General features: G+C 39.9%; 1 long non-coding RNA gene and 2 pseudogenes across 2 annotated transcripts; all 3 read right to left on the bottom strand.

Annotated features, from left to right (window-relative positions):
* Positions 1–634: 634 nt before the first annotated feature.
* LOC120293423 lies at positions 635–4,417 on the bottom strand (annotated as a pseudogene).
* Positions 4,418–17,287: 12,870 nt separating this feature from the next.
* On the bottom strand, positions 17,288–18,441 carry LOC120286285 (annotated as a pseudogene).
* Positions 18,442–18,547: 106 nt separating this feature from the next.
* Positions 18,548–19,920, bottom strand: LOC104446207. 2 transcript variants are annotated; one of them, XR_005551229.1, is made up of 3 exons: positions 19,526–19,920; positions 19,342–19,422; positions 18,548–18,710 (listed from the first exon to the last, which is right to left on the bottom strand). It is a non-coding gene; the product is annotated as an uncharacterized LOC104446207 (long non-coding RNA). The 2 variants fall into 2 exon arrangements; XR_005551228.1 differs by having other exon boundaries at positions 18,548–18,667.
* Positions 19,921–21,721: the final 1,801 nt, after the last annotated feature.

The following is a 21,721-nucleotide window of genomic DNA, read 5'->3' as shown; positions in this document are numbered from 1 at the left end:
GCACAAGGTTAACTCTTTTCCTATCTCAGATTTCAACTTAAAATTTCAGAAAATTCTACGGGGAATGGGCTCAAGTAACAACGTGCACAAGTGTTTGTATTTCCAACCCACGCAAGGGTATTAAATTCGAACGGGCAACGTAAATCTCTCATCACATTCACGTGTTTAGTGGGTCAAAGACAAACGTTCATATCCAACCTCGCTGAAAACTTTTAGAATCTCAGGGGTTTTCTGCTGAGTAGCTTAAAGATGATAAGAGTTGGCGCTGGCTTAGCAAGAGCAGAAGTCCCAATGATACCTTGGTGAAAAATGGAGATCAAAAAGCACCAGGAAGAATACTTTTTATTAACCAGTAAATCCAACTTTGGATGGAAACTTTGGAGCGAAAGGTTTTCATGTTAAGCAGGGGTGAAAGACGTGATATTTGTGGTGCGAGTTTAGCAAAGAGTTTTAGACGCCTCGGTGAGAATTGAAGGTTAGTGAACACCGAGAAGTCAACGCCTTGGACTTATTTATTTGGCAAAGGGTGAGGAAATTGATGATGTCGATCACCACTTCATCTTAAGGGAAGTTAAATATCAATGCAAAGGTGGACAAAATGTGTGTAGGAGCCTGTATTCAAGGATCGGAACTCAAAAACTAACATAGAACCCTCGAATTAAACATTCCAAACACAACCCAATTGCTTCCAAGTTTTGACAAGATCAAACAATGCGATAATATATGGGTCGGCAGTAAAGCTATAGAATAATAACCGAACCTCACGCGGCCTTTTAAGTGTACCCACTGTTATATTGTCATATTATATCGGCAGGTCCTCCGGACATTCGCTTATGTTGGTGCCATAATACTGCTCTATGTCTCTAAGAATCTGGATCTCCTTGTCTTTGACAAAATTTACCACAACACCCTGCAAAAGCACATGCGGATTGGCATTTGTAAATTGCAATGTCGATGAGAGATTTGTCGTTATACCCACGGCAAGAACAAAAACTGAAAATAGGATTGTCGTTGCCTCAAGTTCAAGGTTCATAATAGTTACCTTCCGCCCAAAACGGCCTACTCGACCGGCCCGATGGACGTACAGCTCTCTGCTGTTGGGAAGATCATAGTTGACAACAAGACAAACCTACAGAGTGTATTGAGAACGATTCAGTCGTCCACTCGCGCAACTAAATGGTCGTGGCGCAACAGGAAAGTAAGAAATTTGGCCTTCCGAAAAAGCAAGCATCCAACCTACGAATGAGTTGATGCACACAGCAGACAAAAACAGTAGAATGTCATCATCTGCATTATTGCGATGTTAATTTTCAGGACTAACCTGCTCAACATCAATCCTCGAGCCCACACATCGGTGGTGATCATCAACCGAGTCGTCCCAGATCGAAATCCAGCCATTACTGCATCTCTCTCCTTTTGAGGCATGTCCCCGTGCATGAAAGACACAGTGAAGTTAGAATCACGCATCTTTTCTGCAAGCCACTCCACCTGCTCGACAAATATAAGGAAGACATGAAGAGCCACAGCACAAAATATAGATCAAAGAGAAATAGAGCAGTAGAGGTCTTCATGATCTCTAAGTCATCGAGATGTTTATGTTCCACCTCAAGTGTGGAACCCAACGTGGTTGGGGTCGTACCTTCTGCTTAGTGTTGCAGAATACAACTCCACAGCACAAAATATAGATCAAAGAGAAATAGAGCAGTAGAGGTCTTCATGATCTCTAAGTCATCGAGATGTTTATGTTCCACCTCAAGTGTGGAACCCAACGTGGTTGGGGTCGTACCTTCCGCTTAGTGTTGCAGAATACAACTCCTTGGCTTATGGGACAGTTGTCGTATAGATCGCACAGAGTGTCAAATTTCCAGTCTTCTTTCCACTGGCACCATGTACTGGTCGACGCGCTGCAACCATACGAAGTAAAGGAAGGATTGTGTCAGAAGAATCTCAAGATCCCTAGCCGCCATCAAATGCAACTAACCCAATGTAGCTCACCTCCAGCATCAACTCATCACGCTTCACAACAATCCTTATGGGATCGGTCATGAATCTTCCTGTCATCTCTAATATCTCAGTGGGGAAGGTTGCTGAAACTAAGACAACCTGCAGAGAATGCCACTCATGCATTAGCCAGTTGTGAACATGAACGTGTATGAGCGACTCCCTAACAACCGATTTTATTTAGAACGAAGCAAATCATAGCAATGTGCTGAAAAATTACGAAGCGCACATCATGGGGAGAGAAGCATGTCTCGTCGTAGTAAAGAATCTAATACTTATCAGACAAGACAAGGAGAAAAAGAAAAGAACAAGTGCCCTATTCATGGTAGAACTATGAAGCCAAAAGACAACCGTTTTATCCACCTTGTACATGCTCTAATGTCCGAATCATGTAGATATTAAGGAGGATGAAGGAGGAAAGAAAATTCCAGATCTCTCATCAAATTTTGAATTTTATAAAAATTAAATGCTCCATCTTGCAGCATGTTGACTAATGCAGAAAGACCTTTTGGAAATTCTAGGAATCAGCTGAGGAGGAGAAGGGATGACTATCTAGATTGATAATGATCGAAAAGTGAAGAGCATTTCTTAGATTGGACTTAAAAAGAAGTAATGGCATTCGGTTTTATTAGGATAATGCAATGGAATTAAGCCAAGGGCTGGGAATACTAGGGACTATTACTGGGGTTATTGCGTAAAAGAAGTCATCTTTACTACTACTACTACTACTACTACTACTACTACTACTACATTGATTCAACATGAAGGACAGGCAACCTGAAGCTCTGGAGGAAGGAATCTGTAAACATCGTAGATTTGATCTTTAAATCCTCTGCTCAGCATCTCATCAGCTTCGTCCTGGCAAAAATATAGGCAAGTGAATAGAGAGAACTTGTTTTGCAGAAAGCAGAAGGAAACTTAACAGGATCTGAAGTCGAAGGAGGTGATGCAGTGCACTCACAAGGACTAGGAGTTTGATGGCTCTGGTGCGAAGAGTTCTCCTCTTTATCATGTCGAGCACCCTGCCCGGAGTTCCGGACACAACATGAACTCCGTGCTCCAATTTCCGGATATCTTCACCCATGCTCTTGCCTCCAACGCATGCATGGGCTAGCACGTTCCTGTAATAACCAATAGCCAGCACAACTCTCTCCGTCTGACTCGCCAAATCCCTCGTAGGTGACAAAATCAGTACTTGCACGCTGAACAGAACATGAAGGAAGCAAATTAGCTAAGACAAAATCGATGGCCACAAGGCAGCAACCAAATTCAAATTGCAACTTTCAGAGAGCAAAATAAACAAGGGTAGCTTGAAAAATCAACAAAATAAAAGCAACAGAGTCGCGGATACTTAATAATAGGAGCTTGTTGACAAGTGCATCCAGGATATTTGCTACACAAATAAGCAAACCCAGATTGCAGTTTCAATTATACTAATGCTCCTGTTATATAGAATCAATAATGTAAGAATAAAACTATTCGTTGTCCTTGATAATGAAGAAAACCTTTCACGCCTTGCAAGTGCCTAAAATACTCAGTTAAGAGGACCCACTTAAACATTCTGATATAATATACATATACAACCTGAATAAGTGCATAAACTCAGGCTACGCTTAATTCCAAGAAAGCTTCTCAAAACAAAGTTCATGAACAAATTCCATAGACTAAGGCTTGAACTTCTTTCAGGGCCATCCGTGGGGCGATGGTAAAACTAAAAGCCAACATCCCTCTGCCTCAACATCAGAACATCTCAAATTCTTTAGTTAACGAGTCCGAAAATCAAAAATTCTTCCTGTCAGAGCGATCGAATTTCGTTACGCTAGAAATTCGAGAGAGAGAGAGAGAGAGAGAGAGAGAGAGAGAAGGTTCGCCGATTATTTATTTATTGTTAATCCGCGGTGTCATAGTTTGAGCTCTATAATGTTAATAACTCATCTCACCCTCCAAAGCAAAACGCATAACATGCCTCAACCTAATTCCACAAGAAAATCGATAGTAAAAGAAGGGTCTCCGCTCACGAAGAGGATCGCGTACTCTCTTCTGGAGGTGTCCACGATCTGGCAAGACGCGAGGGCAAAGGTGGAGGTCTTGCCCGTGCCGGATTGCGCCTGAGCGATCACGTCTCGGCCTCGGACAATGGGGACCACGGCTCGCTGTTGAATCGCCGAGGGCTTGTCGAACCCGTGGCCGTAGATCCCACGGAGGACATCGTCGCTCAGGCCCATGCTGTCGAAGCTCGACACGGCCTCCACGCCTGGCGCCGTCTCGAATGCCGCCGCCGCCGCCGCCGCCGCCGCCGCCGGCGGGCGCGATCGGGTCGCCAGAACTGGCCTTGCCATCAAGGACGTCGCCATTACCGAATCCAAAGAGATGAGGAAAGCGCAACAGAGCAATCTCGTCTATCTGCCGAGTTGATAGTGAGCTCGAGAGAAGGAGCCATGCGAACGCGCGTTATATATATATACGGGGAAAATTTTCAAATAAGGACAAGGAGTGCCCTAATTTTTCAAATAAGGGTCTGAATGGACTTTATATCAAATAAAACCTTATTGACTATCTTAATATAAGGGCCTCAAGACCAAAATTTCAAATACTAGCTCAAAGTGCCTTTATTTTTCCAAATAAGAATTTGAAGTGAATGTTATCTCAAATGTGGACTAAGTGCGTCCATTTTCTCAAATAAGGGTCTAAAGTGATGATGTCGGTATGCTTAAGGGCATTTTCATCCTTTATATTTTCTTGTTTTCCTCCCTTTTTTTTCATTTTTCTCTTTTATTCAATAAAGAAAACAAATTTAAAAAAAGACTAATTTTTAAAAAAATAATAATTGACCCTAAAAAAACCCATAGAGAGGGTTAGCTGCTACACTCGTGCATGTATTTTTCTTTTCGTTTTTTTTTTTTTTTCAGTTTTAGCCTTTCTTTTTTAAAGAAAAAATAAAAGAGGAAAAAAGAACGAAAAAATGGAAGAAAATAAGAAAAAGTAAAAAGGACGAAAATGCTCTTAACCAACTAGTGAGGATAGGTCATTCTTTGAAACCGATACGGCTACTTCACATTTTATTTGAAAATAATGTTCACTTCAAATGTTCATTCAAAAAAATAATGACACCTTATACTTTTATCCAAGCAAGGTTCATTTTTCTTAAGTTCTTATTTAAAAAATTAAAGGCACTTCGGCCCTTTAGAATTTTCAAGTTATGAGTAAGAGTCTATTCTTGCCGGTCAATAGCATTTTCATCAAATGAAAATTTTAATTTTAATTTTTAATTTTTAATTTTCTTTATTTTCTCTTCACCTAGCCATCCCTCACTTGTGGCCAACAAGGGTGACCCTAACTAGATTGGCTCGCCCATCCCTCTTTGGGCATTGCCAATAGTTGGCCATTGCTTAAGACCAATGAAGAAGAATTAAAAAAAAAAAACCAAAAAAAATAAAAAAATAAAAAGAGGTAAGTCACAAAACTGCATTTGACCAATTGGAAAGTCAAGCCTTTATTTGAAATTGAAATAGTCACTCCAATCCCTTATTTGAAATAAAATCTATTTTAACTCTTATTTAAGAAAATGAGGATATTCAAGTTCTTATTTGAAATAAGGATCAATTCATGCTCTTATTTAGAATTTTTCTTATATATACATTGTGGAAGCATGGCTATTGACATGAACTTTGCTTTATTGGGATTCGGAAACTTTGCTCTTGAACATCAGCACTTAAAAATCATATACATTTTGTGCCTTGATTTCGGATATTTTAAATTGTTGACACCTAATTTTTAGTAAACCTAAGGAAATAAGGAAAATATAAATTGCATTTTGAACAAATAAAAGGAAAATAATGAAAGATAATGAAAGCCAAACCCAAAATCGGTGAGGAGATTGATAAATCAAAAGGAAAGTATAAAAAATTATACTCATCAAGTGAGCTGTTCGCAAAAATCAAAATAAACTTGGATGTGTTTCTAGTAACGTGAGTCAAAAATCAAAATGTCAATTTGCGATGATAAATCAAGGCTGAAATTCTGTAATTCCCGCAATCAAGGAAGCATAACTTTCTAAAGATCAATAGAGGTTTTCACTATAAAAGGGCTACACTTCGTGAGAAATGGGGCGGATCCGAAAGCAAAAAAAAATTCGAGAGAAAATACGTGTGAAAAAAGGTCTTCGTTCATCTTGGGCAAAGAGAAAAGCATTTCCTCTTTTCCCTCTCTGACAAAAAAGAAAAGTCAGCCAAAAGTTTGCAGAGAGGGAACAGGAAGAGATGACCTGCGAGTGGACGTGAGAGTAAATAGAGGAGAGAGAAAAAAAAAAGTATAAAAAGAGTAAAGAAGAAAGTTCTTCTTCCTCGCAAGGCTTCTGCCGCCGAACCCGCTGGCTGCTGTGCAGCACTGCCACTCTTTGCTCCGCCAGCCACCGTCGCGCCCCGCGACGCCAGCAGCGGGGCCCGAGTCCTCCACAATGCCCCCGCAGCACTCGAGCCCGCGCCGGTCATCACCTCCGCGAGCCTGTACCGCCGGTCTCCGAGTAGCACCGCCGTTCCGTCAGCCCATTTTGCACCGTCCTCCTTCCAGCGACCCAGTGCACGACGCCCTACAACACCACCAGACGCCCGACTCCTCCGCCGCTGTTTCTGTCCTCTGTTCCCTTTGCAGGTTGCTGTGCTGCCCTCCGACGCCTAACAACCCTCCGGTTGCGCTGCTCTCCGCCTGAGTGCCGCCTAGCCAACGTCTGCAGCAACCCGCGCCTCAGCCTGCGCCACCTCTGCTGCTCTCCTTGCTTCGATTGTCGCTGTGTCTGCCTCACTTCCTTTCGGTGAACCCACAGCAGTCACCTCCGCTCCGTTCGAACGCCACTGCCCTGCGACAACCAGCGCCCGACACCCACAGCAGCCCACCGTCCTGCAAATCGAGGCCACAAGCGACACCCGCGACATCTGCTTGCGGCGCCACCCCCACTCTGCCGTTGCTGTCGATCAACCCCCGCGCCACCCTCCGCCCGGCGCCGACCAACCTACTGCCTGAATCCTACGCCCAGCTCTGTTGGTTGTCCTGCGCATTGTCATTTATTTATTCATTTTAAATTTTTTTATTATTGTTTAAGTTAGAATATGGTTTGTCAATGTTAATATTCGTGCATATTGTAGGCATTATCCGCTAGAATTTTGCTTGGAATTAATATAATTATTAATTTAATCCGAGAGACATTGGATTATTTTTTTAATTATATTAATTTTTGGGCTTTTTGGTAGAATTTTAATTGTTAAATCATTATAATTATTAATTTGATCTGTAAGACTACGGATCAAATTTTTAATTATTTTGATCTCTTTGTCGTGATAATTAGAGTTAGGATAATCGTTAATTTGACCTGTGAGACAACAAGTTATTTTTCAATTATTTTAATCCTTTTTTTTTGTTGATAGCTTAGATTTAATATTTATTCAATAATTACTTATCTTTTAAAAAAAAAACTAAAAAAATCATAAAATCAAAATCAAAATCAAAATTCTACATAAGCATATAGATTTAGTAAATCAGACAAGTAGGTTTAGTAAATTAGAATTCTTTTTCTAGGATTACATTTTTAGGATTGCATTTTTAGAAATAAGTTAGAGTCGAACCTAAATAAATTTTTTAGGGTTTTAGATAGTGTCCGCACATTTTAATTATCTCATTTTTCCAAAAAATAGTTTTCTAAGAAAGGATATGGTTTAAGTCAAATCAATCCCTAGAATAAATTAGAAAATTATCCCTTTTTAGATAGATTAATTAGGGTTTTCATAAATTCTGAATTTCAATAATAAAAAATGCAAAAATACTAGGTGCATGTTAACTAGTTTGCATAATAGAATCATTTAATTAGAATTTGTTCATTAGTGAAATTAGGTCATGAGGTGCATGTTAATTAGTTTGCATAATAGGCCCATTTAATTAGACTTTGCATATTAATAAGATTAAGTCATTATGTTAAAAAATGCATTTTCATAAAAGAATTCTGATTTAAAAAAAAAAACCCAAAAATTTGCTTTGTGTGATGCAATTTATTTATTGAATGTTTGAGGATCCATGTGGTCACTTTTTGCATGATAGTAATTTAGGTTAAAATAAATCAACCGCCCGCAATAAACATTTTTGAAAATTAAAAAGAAATAGTACCGAAAGGGCATTAGAGAGATCTAGTGTAACCAAGTCCCCATACCCTTAGTCTCTGGTTCGTAAGAGTAAATCTCACATTATTTTACTTAGGTGTCTAATCGACCTACTATAAACCGATTAGTGGTAACTTCTAGTTATTAATCATTTGCATGTTAGATAATTGAACCTTAAGTTGCGATTTGGTATGGGCTTGGGAGAGTCTGAGCTAAATTTAAAAAAGTTAGTAGTCCATTAATCTAGTTTTAGGTGGTTCACCCGAAAATTAGGTCGTAACAGTTTGGCAACTCCACTGGGAACTTGTGTTAAAACACTTAGTGGACTTAGGCCAATTTTTCTTTTTCTTTTAAAATGTTTTTGTTTGGCAGCTAGGATTCCAAATACGTCCCTACCTAACATTTCTAAGGTGTTAAATGTTTTTGCAGATGGGAGGTATAAGGGGAGAAGTCTATGCTAACATTTGTCTTGCAGGTTGGAGTGTGGGGTTAATGATTTATTTTTCCATGATTAGAAGTGTTGTTTGCATTTAAACCGTTGTGCATGTTTTATTGTTTTTAGCATTACACTATTTCATACACAACTTGTGGCCGAACCTGGGCTGCGATAGGATTTCTAGGATGGTGTTGAGAAGGATACTTCCTCCAAAGCGAGACTCGATATGTAGAGATTGACCTTCTTTTCCCCGAAAGTCTTTTCATGGTGTCAAATGTGTTTGTCCATATCTGCGAGACTGCGTGATTATTGGGTATTCCATTCGACTGAGCCGGGGCTAGAAGGACCTGACACATTAATGCGAAACTGCAACGGTCGGATCATCCTCTTAACTCCACTTTATTAAGCCATCAAGATAGAAATCAAGCCTCACATTTTATACGTGTGTCTATGTGATTGTCATCCCTTTTCGGTGAAAGTAAATTGAATAAATTCTTCACAATTTATTTATTTTCTTGCAATTTTGTCGGTCCATGACAATAGGTTTCGTCATCAGTCTTGTTTTATATGTTATGGGGAAAACCAACATACAATTCATTTCCACTCCCAAAAAGTAGCTCAAAAGGTGGTTAGACCAGTTAGATCAAGATGGCTAGAGATATGTGAAAGCCAGGATCGCCCAACTTCTCCCTCTATTAGAGATCAACATTCACTCTAGTGTGATACAGGCATTCCCTCACTTTTGGTGTCCATAAACTTTCACCTTCATATTTGGTGAGTACAAATTGACTCCAACACTTGAAGAATATAGTGTTGCAATTGGAATGCCCCTGGAAAATGAACTTGTTAGACCGCCTATCGGTATAGATTCTATTTCTGAATTATCACAATTTTTAGAAATCGAAGCCGAAAGAGTAAGAAAAATTGTCAAAGCTAATTGTTTTGCATGCCCATTTTTGTTTTTGGAAAGACTGTTTTGCAAATTAATGATTTCAAAAGCTAGGATTTTCATGTTAGCATTTTTCGGGCTAAGTGTTTTTCCTTATCGGAGAAATGCCATTAATCCTTCACTTTCATGGGTGGTCAATCGTGTTTGTGACGGCTTAAATTATGTTAATATGGTTTTAGCTGAAACATTTTTGTCATTAAACCGTTTCAAACAAAATGAAAAAAAGATCATGCGTGCCCTCCCTGAACTTTTACAAATATGATTTTTCTCACACATAAGGGATTTTGGGCACCTCATGAAACAATTTAAGATTGACGATTTTAGGCACCCCATACAAAAATTTGCGGTCTTAAAACGTTTTTCTCTGAATAAACAGTACGTCCGTTGGATTAATTTTTTGAAAGATCCTAATCCTAAGGCATTCCTATGGTATACTAAATGGTTCCAAGTTGAGGAGGCTCGTTTCTCACACAAGCATGATGAGCCAATCTCATTGCTGGGCCTTTCTCGGCGTGACTTCTTATTACTCATATAGGGTGGCCCGTCGCACAAAACTCTTCAGGAAGTTCCTCCACCACTCAAGACAGAGTTGTTCCAAGTTCGTTTTATTCGAACAAACTATAACTACTTCAACGAGATCCAGATGATCATTGTCTCATGGAATGAATGCCACCCATAGAAAATTTTGGTGCCCAAGAGACTGAAAGGCGAAGAAGGAGTCCACCATGCGTCGGCATTCTACATTCCACAACACCGGATTCCTGCGGCCTTACACCTAATGGTCCCTGATGTGACTAAAAAGCCAACTCAAAGAGCACAAATTGAGCATCTTAAACGGAAAGTGGAAATGATTGAAGCTGAAAATAAGAAGCTTTGTAAAGCGTTGGAATCCCGAAAACATATAAAATGAGATGTTTTCAATGTTTTTAATTTTTAGTTCAATGTTTAGGGACTTGAATTTCAATTCTTAGTTCATTGTTTGCTCTAATGTTTGTAGTGAATTTTGAATAAAATTAGGCGATTAGACCATTGTCATGGGCCATTTTCTATCTTGTCATTGGTTCTTATATTACCTTTTTTTTTTCATTAGGTGACAACGGATCCGCCACACTCCCATTATTACGCGATCAAGGGCTAAAATGGCCGACCAAAGCGAGATGCGTGATCGCATGTCCTCCAAGGAAAATCAACTCCAACAGCTAGCTGTCTCTATGCAGCTTATAACAACTCAACTTCAATCCCTTTAGGTGAATCCGAATCCTGCACATGCTCTCCTCGAAATGGTAGCCCCAAGGTCGGCAAAGAGGGCCCAAATGAGTGATGACGAAATGCCTGAGTTGGAAGATGACATGGTCCTTGTTGGAAAGGCCAAGCTTGACACTGTTCCCAAGACAGATCAGGATGAGCGCGTTGCAAAGCTAGAAGAGAAAGTAAGACAGCTGCAAGAGTCTCAAAGCTCACTTCTGTTCGACCTCTCGGTCTATGAGAAGGTCAAAATGCTGAGCAAGTTCAAAATGCCCGAATTCGAGAAGTATGACGGGACATCTTGTCTGGAATCTCATTTGCAAATGTACCACATGTGCATGGCCCAATCGTAAAAAATGAGCCCCTCATGATCCAATCGTTTCATGCGAGTTTAACCGGGCCCGCACTAAACTGGTATGTTATGAAAAATGCAAACCTCCTCCAAACCTGGAATGAAGTGGCAGATGCATTTCTCAAACAATACAAGTTCAACATGGACATCGCGCCTTCCCAAGAAGACCTAGAGCGGATGGAAAAGAAAAGGAGTGAGTCATTTAAAATGTATGCTGTGAAATGGAGAAACCTGACGGCTCAAATTAATCATGAGCCTACCAACAAGGAATTGATGAAATTGTTTGTGAAGACCCTTCCATTTGAGTTCCGTAACTAAATGGCCAATATGTATGTCGAGAGCTTCAATAAGCTTATTCCTGTAGGAGAACAGATTGAGATGGGGATAAGGGAATGATGATTTTCTGAACCATCTACTAAAAGATTCTCTACCAAGAAAGAGAAGGAAGTTGTTGAGGATGTGAATGTGACCTATAGCCCAAGAAGGTACTAATCGCACCCCGGCTATCCAAATGAATCAAAGGCAACAACAAACTGCTGGTTGTCAATCATTTGCCCAAGCAAATAATAGAAGACAGTTCTCTCCTCTCCCTAGATCTCCATCTAAGGTGTTGGCGATTCTTCAAAAGAAATGTTTGCTTTCTAGTGAACTGAAGCGTCCTAACCGTGAAAGCAATCGAGGTTACGACCCGATGAAGAAGTGTGACTACCATAGCGGTGAACTGGGGCATTCACTTGATGAATGTTTCACCCTCAAGCATAAGATCCAAAACCTCTTGGACACGAAGGCCTTTTCGTTTCAAACTGCTCGACCGAATGTCCAAAAAAATCCGCTACCAGAGCATGAGGGTACGATGAATGCTATCTTGGAACATGATGCCGGTCAAATCAAGAGCTTGAAGGTGCATGTGATGGACACCTTGGGGCAGTTGAATGATGGATGGGGTGGCATGGACGGGCCGACACCCCCGGAGATGGAGAACCCTGATGATGTGCTGGAAGGGGTTACAAACTTGTTTAACGACCTCATCATAGGAGCTGTTGATGAAGGATCCCCTGAAGAGATGGGCCTTGGCCCACAAGAATAACTTTTTTACTGCTTTTGCATATTCCCCTGTGTGGGAATTTTTATTATTTTCTGAGAGATGTTTTCAGTGATTAAGTGTTGCATTTTTTCCATCCAATAAATGTAATTGATTGATGAATTTCAATGAAATTACAAGTTTTATTTTGAGGGTATGATGAGGTACATCAAACTAGCCCGGTGATGATATCCAACCGATAAAAGAAAGGAAAAATCCATGGAGAATTCTGAGGCCTGGGCTTCATCATGCTTTCTCGTGTCAAAATGTTTCAAAAAAATGCTTTTTCAAATGCTTTAAAAAAATTTCAAAAAAATTTCAAAAAAATGAAAATTAATTTACTCTATTTGTCTTTTTAACCCATTTACTCTTTGTTTCAAAGACAGTCTTATAACAGGTAAAGGTATGGAAATGGTCCAATTTGATCCTGGGGCCGAGTTCACTCCGAATTACAGTGGCCCGTATGTGGTAAAGAAGATACTTCTTGAAGGTGCCTTGATCTTGGCAGAAATGCATGATCATGAGTTTTCCACTCTAGTTAATTCTGATGTTGTCAAGAAGTATTATTTGTGATAGAATTTGCCATGTCATGTTTTGAACTGCAAGCATTTCTATGATGAGTAAATTGCTTCAATAAATTAAATTGTTCAAATTTGTTGCAAATTTTGCATATTTTGCCTGATGAATTATGTGAGATGAATTGAATGTGTCAAATGAGGTACTTTAGAATAACGAAAGGCAAGCCTTATTCCATACAGTGTTTCATACACTAACCCCCAGTGAGTTGTGTGAAAAATTCCATGCCCGCAAAGAAGAGGGCTATCTCGCAAAGGGTACGTCAACCAAGGTGATGAGAGGCATTCTTTTCTCTATCCCAAACATTATAGGTGATCAATTGCTCAACCCCTTTGAGCCCTATACATTTATGGAGATTCTTTTAAAATTACCCTTGTCAAGGATCATCCCATACTGGGGCAAATTTAAGATGAATAGTAGGAGTTTTTTTGCTCACACTTGCATCAATCTTCGAGCATCGCTTTTGTAGTGCAACTTACACAGTAATTCAAGTGTCTTAGGATGATAAAGAGCAGTTTTTTCTTTATCCTACACACTTTTGACTATTGCATAGCCCACTTGAGCCTATAAATTCATTTCATATCAAACTTAGTTGGTGATCATCCCCCACACTGGGACAAGATGAAAGACAATCATTCAAGTAGCATGGTCTAAAATACTCATAAAAGAAGACTGTGTAAGTCCAAAGAGAAGAAGTGCAAAATAGGGGCATGAAAAAGCAGTGTGCCTGGTAAAAGTAAGGTCAATGCCCAAAAAGAAAAATCAAACACTTGAGTCGTATCCCCAACAAGGTGGTACCAAAAAAAAAAAAAAAAACTCTCAAATGTTGTTGCAATCACTGGAGTTGTGATAAAAAAATCTTCGACAGTGAAGAAGGAATGTGGTAGAAATGTCAAGATGATCACCAACTTTGACTCTCCCTTAAACACTTTTTGAGCCTAATGATCCTTTCATTTCTCAACCTGTGAACCAAGCCTATGTTACGTCCCTTGTAAAGTATCTTATGATTATGGCACTTGAATTAACCTAAGAGTTCAGATGTTTTAAGCATCGCTCGAAGAAGTGCGAGCAAAATTATTCCTTTCTCATTTTGTAAGGTTCTTGACTTGTAAACTTAGAGATGATTACAGAATATCGCTCATTCTTCAAAAGCCTCGACTCAAAGAGTCCCTTTTGTTAAGCCGTTGACTAGGCCCACATTACGGTCCCTGTTAAAGACCTCTCAGATTGGTAAGGTCGTACCACTTGCGAGATTGCACAAAACCTTGTGGTTGTCAAAATACTGCATCAAAGGTCGGGATGAAACGACCCTTTTTAATGAGGATGAGTGCAAAGTCCTTTTAGATCAAAAGATCCTTCATTTAACACATCCATGACACTCGTGTGTTTAGATTGAAATATTCTTTTGAGATATCTCACAATGGAAATTAAGTGATGCAAGATTGATAGAAATTATCATACATGAACCTCATTTGAATTAATGCATGTCTGTGAATGCATATTGCTTTTCCTACAACTGTGTTTTGCAGGAAACTCATCCACAAGAAACAGAGATGTCACTAGGTAAGTATATCTCTATCTATATATTAAATACTTGTCATTGTATAGGTATTCATTTTCAAGCACCGGCACTCGATGGAGTTTCCCCCCAAAGAATTTTCCCAGATTCATCAGGCGACCGTAGAATGGTACAGGTCCTTGAAATGAATCCCAGTTTAGGTGACCGAGAATGGTACGGGTCCTAGACGACACCTGTTCAGGCGACCGTAGAATGGTACGGGTCCTAAACAACACTTATTCAGGCGATCGTAGAATGGTACGGGTCCTGGAAATGAATCCCAATTTAGGCGACCGTAGAATGGTACGGGTCTTAGACGACACCTATTTAGGCGACTGTAGAATGGTACGGGTCCTAAAAAAGAATTCCAGTTTAGGCGATCGTAAAGTGGTACGGATCCTAAACGACACCTATTCAGGCGACCGTAGAATAGTACAGGTCCTGAAAAATGAATCTTAGTTTTGACAACTGTAGAATGGTACGAGTCCTGGACAACCTCAATTCAGGCGACCATAGAATGGTACGGATACTGGAAAATCATTTTTTTCGTCAAGGTGACCATAGAATGGTATGGATCCTAGACAGCATTCAAGCGACCGTAGAATGATACGGGTTCTAGAAAATAAATCTCCGTTTATACGACCGTAGAATGGTATGGGTCTTAGACAACCTTAGTTCAGGCCACCATAGAATGGTACGGGTCCTAGAAAACCTCAGTTTAGGTGACCGTAGAATGGTACGGGTCCTAGAAAACCTCAGTTTAGGTGACCGTAGAATGGTACGGGTCCTGGAAAATAAATCCCCGTTTAGGCGACCATAAAATGGTACGGGTCCTAGACAACCTCAGTTCGGGCGATCGTAGAATGGTACGGGTCCTAGAAAACAGATCCCCGTTTAGGCGATCGTAGAATGGTATGGGTCCTAGACAACCTCAGTTCAGGTGACCGTAGAATGGTATGGGTTTTGGAAAATCATTTCTCCTATTACTAAATTGAATTCCATAAGACTTGTCTTATCTCTTATCTGCAGCGGTTGCATACAATTTAAAGGTAGACCAATTCGATGTGAAGACAAGATTTCTCCATGGTGACTTTGAGAAGGATATTTACCTGAAGCAACATGAAGGGTTTGTGGTCTAAAGAAAAGAAGATTTTGTTTGTGAACTGGATAATTCTTTATATGGCCTAAAACAATCTCCAAGAATATTGTACCAGAAGATCAAGTCATATGTCTCAAAGCTGGCTTTGTTCATTGTGATGTTGACTATTGTGTCCATGTGAGCAAGTTAGAGAATGATTTTGTTATTTTAACCTTATATGTTGATGATGTGCTGTTAGTTGGAAATAGTTCAAGAAAGATTACCAATGTGAAAAGATTGTTGACAAAACAATTTGAGAGAAAAGATTTAGGTCCAACAAACTTCATCTTGGGTATGGAGATAAAATGGGAGCGTGAGAATGGGAAGTTGTGACCAAATCAGAAAAATTATGTTGAAAGCATTGAAAAAGTTCAACATGGCTGACTTTAAACCTATAAATACTTTGATGTCTACAAGTTACAAGTAATTAGTGACTTAAGACTGAAGTGGAAGATAAGTAGAAGTCATATTTAAGTTGAACATGTGTTTCTAATTAGTATTTGTTGCAAATGCTTGCGTTACATCAAGGTAAGTATTTACTCCCTACATTTGTAATTTATTGGTTGCCATGTTTTTTTTAGTGTTTAATAATAGTTGTGCACCCACATGATTACCTTACATGTTAAATGATAGAGTTAAAATCAACTCAGACTGCTATAAAATATTTTTAAAAATATATGAGAAAACGTATCGAAAGAGCATTAGAGTAATCAAGTGTAATCAAATTCCTAAATATACTTTAGTTTGTAGTAGTAAGGTATTTCTCACTATACTTTACTTCAGTATCAAATTAACCAATCATAAATTGATTAGTGGCAACTTCTATATTAAAAAAAATCATTTGCATGTTAATAACTTGAACTCTAAGTCGCAAATTGATAAAGGTTTGAGAGAGCTTGAGTTAAGTCTAGATTCAATAAATCATTAGTTTAACCATAGGTGGTGCACTCGAGGTAATGTCATGACAGTAATGTCACATATGACGACCGGCGTCCATGCTGAATTTTCCAACAAAACAAATTGCTGATGGCACTTAAGTAATCGATTTTTCAAAATTGTTGCACTTAAAGTGAGCAAGAAGAAACTAGTAACACTCCAGTGAGCTCTTGTTGTACTTATCCCCCAACACAAGGTTAACTCTTTTCCTATCTCAGATTTCAACTTAAAAATTAAGAAAATTCTACGGTGATGGGCTTAAGTAAAGAAAGCGCACAAGTGTTTGTATCTCCAAATCACGTAAGGGTATTAAACCCAATTAGGGGCCCAACATATGGGCTTAGACAAGGGCATAAAGTGAGAAAGCTCGTCACGGTTTGACTGGGCAACGCAAATCTCTCGTGACATTCACGGTGTTGAGTGGGTCAAAGACATTTGTTCATATCCAACTTTCGCTAAAAACTTTTAGAACTCAAGGGTTTTCTGCTGAGTAGCTTAAAGATGATAGACTTGGTGTAGGCTTAGCAAGAGCAGAAGTCCTGATGATACCTTGGGGAAAACGGAGATCAAAAAGCACCAAGAAGAATACTTTTATTAACCAGAAACTCCAACTTTGGATGGAACTTTGGAGCGTAAGGTCTTCATGTTAAGTAGGCGTGAAAGATGTGATACTTTTTGTGCGAGTTCAGCAAAGAATTTTAGACGCCTCGGTGAAAATTGAAGATTAGTGAACACCCAGAAGTCAACGCCTTGGACTTATTTATTTGGGAAAGGGTGAGGAAATTGATGATATCTGGTTTTTTGGGAGATCGTCGAGCACCACTTCATCTTAAGGGAACTAAAATATCAATGCGAAGGTGGACAAAATGTGTGTAGGAGCCCGTGTTCAAGGATCGGAACTCGAAAGACTAACATAAAACCCTCGATTTAAACATTCCAATCACAACCCAATTGCTTCCAAGTTTTGAAAAGATCAAACAATGCGATAATATATGGGTCTGGAGTAAAAGCTATAGACTAATAACCGGACATCTCGCGGCCTTTCTAAGTGTACCCACTGTTATCTGGTCATATTATATCGGCAGGGTCCTCCGGACATTCGCATATGTTGGTGCCACAATACTGCTCTATGTCTCTAAGAATCTGGATCTCCTTGTCTTTGACAAAATTAACCACAACACCCTGCAAAAGGAGACACGGATTGGCATTCGTAAATTGCAAAGTCGATGAGATCTGTCGTTATACCCACGGCAAGAACAAAAAACTGAAAATAGGATTGCCGTTGCCTCCACTTCAAGGTTCATAATAGTTACCTTCCACCCAAAATGGCCTCCTCGACCGGCCCGATGGACGTACAGCTCTCTGCTGTTAGGAAGATCATAGTTGACAACGAGACAAACCTACAGAGTGTATTGAGAATGATTCAGTTGTCCACTTGCACAACTTAATGGTCGTGGTGTAACAGGGAAATAAGAAATCTGGCCTTCCGTAAAAGCAAGCATCCGACCTACGAATGAGTCGATGCACACGGCAGACAAAAACGGTAGAATGTCATCATCTGCATTATTGCGATGTTAATTTTCAGGACTAACCTACTCAACATCAATCCCTCGATCCCACACATCGGTGGTGATCATCAACCGAGTCGCCCCAGATCGAAATCCAGCCATTACAGCATCTCTCTCCTTTTGAGGCATTTCCCCGTGCATGAAAGACACAGTGAAGTTAGAATCACGCATCTTTTCAGCAAGCCACTCCACCTGCTTGACAAATATAAGGAAGACATGAAGAGCCACAGCAGAAAATATAGATCAAAGAGAAATAGAGCAGTAGAGGTCTTCACAATCTCTAAGTCATCGAGATGTTTATGTTCCACCTCAAAGTGTGGAAGCCAACGTAGTTGGGGTCGTACCTTCCGCTTAGTGTTGCAGAATACAACTCCTTGGCTTATGGGGCAGTTGTCGTATAGATCGCACAGAGTGTCAAATTTCCAGTCTTCTCTTTTTACTGGCACCATCTACTGGTCGACCCGCCGCAACCATACCAAGAAAAGGAAGGATGGTGTCAGAAGAATCTCATGATCCCTAGCCACCATCAAATGCAACTAACCCAATGTAGCTCACCTCCAGCATCAACTCATCGCGCTTCACAACAATCCTTACGGGATCAGTGATGAATCTTCCTGTCATCTCTAATATCTCAGTGGGGAGGGTCGCTGAAACTAAGACAACCAGCAGAGAATGCCACTCCTGCCTTAGCCAGTTGCGTACATGAACGTGTAAGAGCAACTCCCTAAAAACTGATTTAATTTAGAACGAAGCAAATCATAGCAATGTGCTGAAAATTACAAAGTGCGCTTTATGTGGAGAGAAGCATGTCTCGTCGTGGCAAAAAATCCGCTACTCATCAGACAAGACGACGAAAAAAGCGTCCTATTCATAGTAGAAGTGTGAAGCCAAAAGACGACCGTTTTATTCACCTCGTACATGCTCTAATGTCCAAATCATGTAGAAATTAAGGAGCAGAAAGGAGGAAAGAAAATTCCAGATCTCCTGTCAAATTTTGAATCCCATAAAACTTAAGACGCTCCATCTCGCAGCATGTTGACTAAAGCAGAAAGACCTTTTGGAAATTCTATGAATCAGCTGAGGTGGAGAAGGGATGACTATCTAGATTGATGATGATCGAAAAGTGGAGCATTCCATGGCCAATCATGAAAGAGAAAGCTGAAATTGGATCCCACCCTTTCTTAGATTGGACTTAAAAAGAAGTAGTGGCATTCGGTTTTTATTAGGATAACGCAATGGAATTAGGCCAAGGGGTGAGAATACTAGGGACCATTACTGGGGTTATTGCGTAAAAGAAGTCATCTTTACTGCCACTACATTGATTCAACATTGATTCAACATGAAGGACAGGCAACCTGAATCTCCGGAGGAAGGAATCTGTAAACATCGTAGATTTGATCCTTAAATCCTCAGCTCAGCAACTCATCAGCTTCGTCCTGGCAAAAATATAGGTAAGTAAATAGAGAGAACTCGTTTTGCAGAAAGCAGAAGGAAACCTAGCAGGATCCGGAGTCGAAGGAGGTGATGCAGTGCACTCACAAGGACTAGGAGTTTGATGGCTTTGGTGCGAAGAGTTCTCCTCTTTATCATGTCAAGCACCCTGCCCGGATTTCCAGACACAACATGAACTCCGTGCTCCAATCTCCGTGTTCTTGCCTCCAACGCATGCGTGGGCTAGCACGTTCCTGTGATAACGGACTTGCCAAATCCCTCGTAGGTGACAAAATCAGCCCTTGCACTCTCGGACAGAACGTGAAGGAAGCAAATTAGCTAAGATAAAATCGATGGCCACAAGGCAGCAACCAAATTCAAATTGCAACTTTCAGAGAGCCAAATAAACGAGGGTAGCTTGAAAAATCAACAAAATACAAGCAACAAAGTCACGGATACTTAATAATAGGAGCTTGTTGACGAGTGCATCCAGGATATTTGCAATAAAATAAGCAAACCCACATTGCGGTTTCAATTATACTAATGCTCCTGTTATATAGATAAAAAAATGTAAGAATAAAACTACTCGTTTTCCTTGATAATGAAGAAAACCTTTCATGCCTTGCAAGTGCCTAAAATACTCAGTTACGAGGACTCACTTAAGCATTCCTGAGTTCATAAACAAATTGAAGATATATATAATGTCACCTGAAGAAGTGCATAAACTCAGGCTATGCTTAATTCCATAGAAAGCTTCTCAAAACAAAGTTCAAGAACAAATTCCTTAGACTAAGGCTTGAATTCTTTCAGGGCCATTCGAGCGGTGATGGTAAAACTAAAAGCCAGCATCCCTCTGCCTCAACATCAGAACATCTCAAATTCTTTAGTTGACGAGGTCGAAAACCAAAAATTCTTCCTGTCAGAGCGATTGAATTTCGTTACGCTAGAAATTCTCGAGAGAGAGAGAGAGAGAGAGAGAGAGAGAGAGAGAGAGAGAGAGAGAGAAGGTTTGCCATTTTTTTTTTTTTTTTTTTTGTATTATTATTAATCTGTGGTGTCATAGTTTGAGCTCTATAATGTTAATGACTCATCTGACCCTCCAAAGCAAACGCATAACATGCCTCAATCAAATTCCAGTAGAAAACCGATAGTTACAGAAGGGTCTTCGCTCAAGAAGAGGATCGCGTACTCTCTTCTGGAGGTGTCCACGATTTGGCAAGACGCGAGGGCAAACGTGGAGGTCTTGCCCGTGCCGGACTGCGCCTGAGCGATCATGTCTCGGCCTCAGACAATCGGAACCACCGCTCGCTGTTGAATCGCCGAGGGCTTGTCGAACCCGTGGCCGTAGATCCACGGAGAACATCGTCGCTCAGGCCCATGCGGTCGAAGCTCGACACAGCCTCCACGCCTGTCGCCGTCTCGAATGCCGCCGCCGGCGGGCGCGATCGGGTAGCCGGAACTGGCCTTGCCATCAAGGACGTCGCCATTACCGAATCCAAAGAGATGAGGAAAGGGCAAGAGAGCAGTCTCGTCTCTCTCTGGAATTGATGAGTGAGCGGGAGTGTGGAAGCGCTCGTCTCAAACAGGGCCAAATGGACTTTCTGTCAAATTAGGACACGATCAGTCTAAAGTATCCTTGATTTTAACAAATAAGATCATGAAATGAACATTGTCTCAAATAACATTTGCATTTAAAAATCGCATACGATTTTGCACCTTGATTTTGGATTTTCTAAATTTTGAAAATATCTTTGACCGAGAAAAGCTAGAATAAAAAAAATCAAGTCACTCCAAAACAGTTAAACTATGGGTATTGCAATTTTTTTCCAGAATGACTTTATTCAAAAAATAAACTAGACACTTGTTACCATATTAGAAAATTTGTAATTTCATTCCATCGTGTTATGTGTGATTGGTATCTCTAAAAATTAAATTTTTTCTTTATTAATACCATAAAAAGCCCCAATATAATTTTTGACTATTAAACTAATTTTTTTAGCATAAAAAACTCTTATTCAATGCATCTATGACAAATTTACCATCCGTTAATATTTACTAAATTGTATCAATACTGTAAAAGTACAAAATATTGTATATATGACAAACATAGGGTAAAACCCTAAATCGCTAACTCGTTAACTGCCATGTCTTGTCTAATTTGGTAATTTGACTATAGAATTTAAAAGAAATTAGTATAGTGTAAAATTGTCACATGTGTATTAATTGTGAGGTTTTCTATAGTAAAAAAAAAAAATTTAGTTTAAATTTGTCACATACGTATGGTTTTAAGATTTATCATGATAT

Source organism: Eucalyptus grandis, chromosome 5 (assembly GCF_016545825.1).
Source record: "Eucalyptus grandis isolate ANBG69807.140 chromosome 5, ASM1654582v1, whole genome shotgun sequence".
NCBI lineage: Eukaryota > Viridiplantae > Streptophyta > Magnoliopsida > Myrtales > Myrtaceae > Eucalyptus > Eucalyptus grandis.
This window is presented reverse-complemented; position numbering and strand designations above follow the sequence as displayed.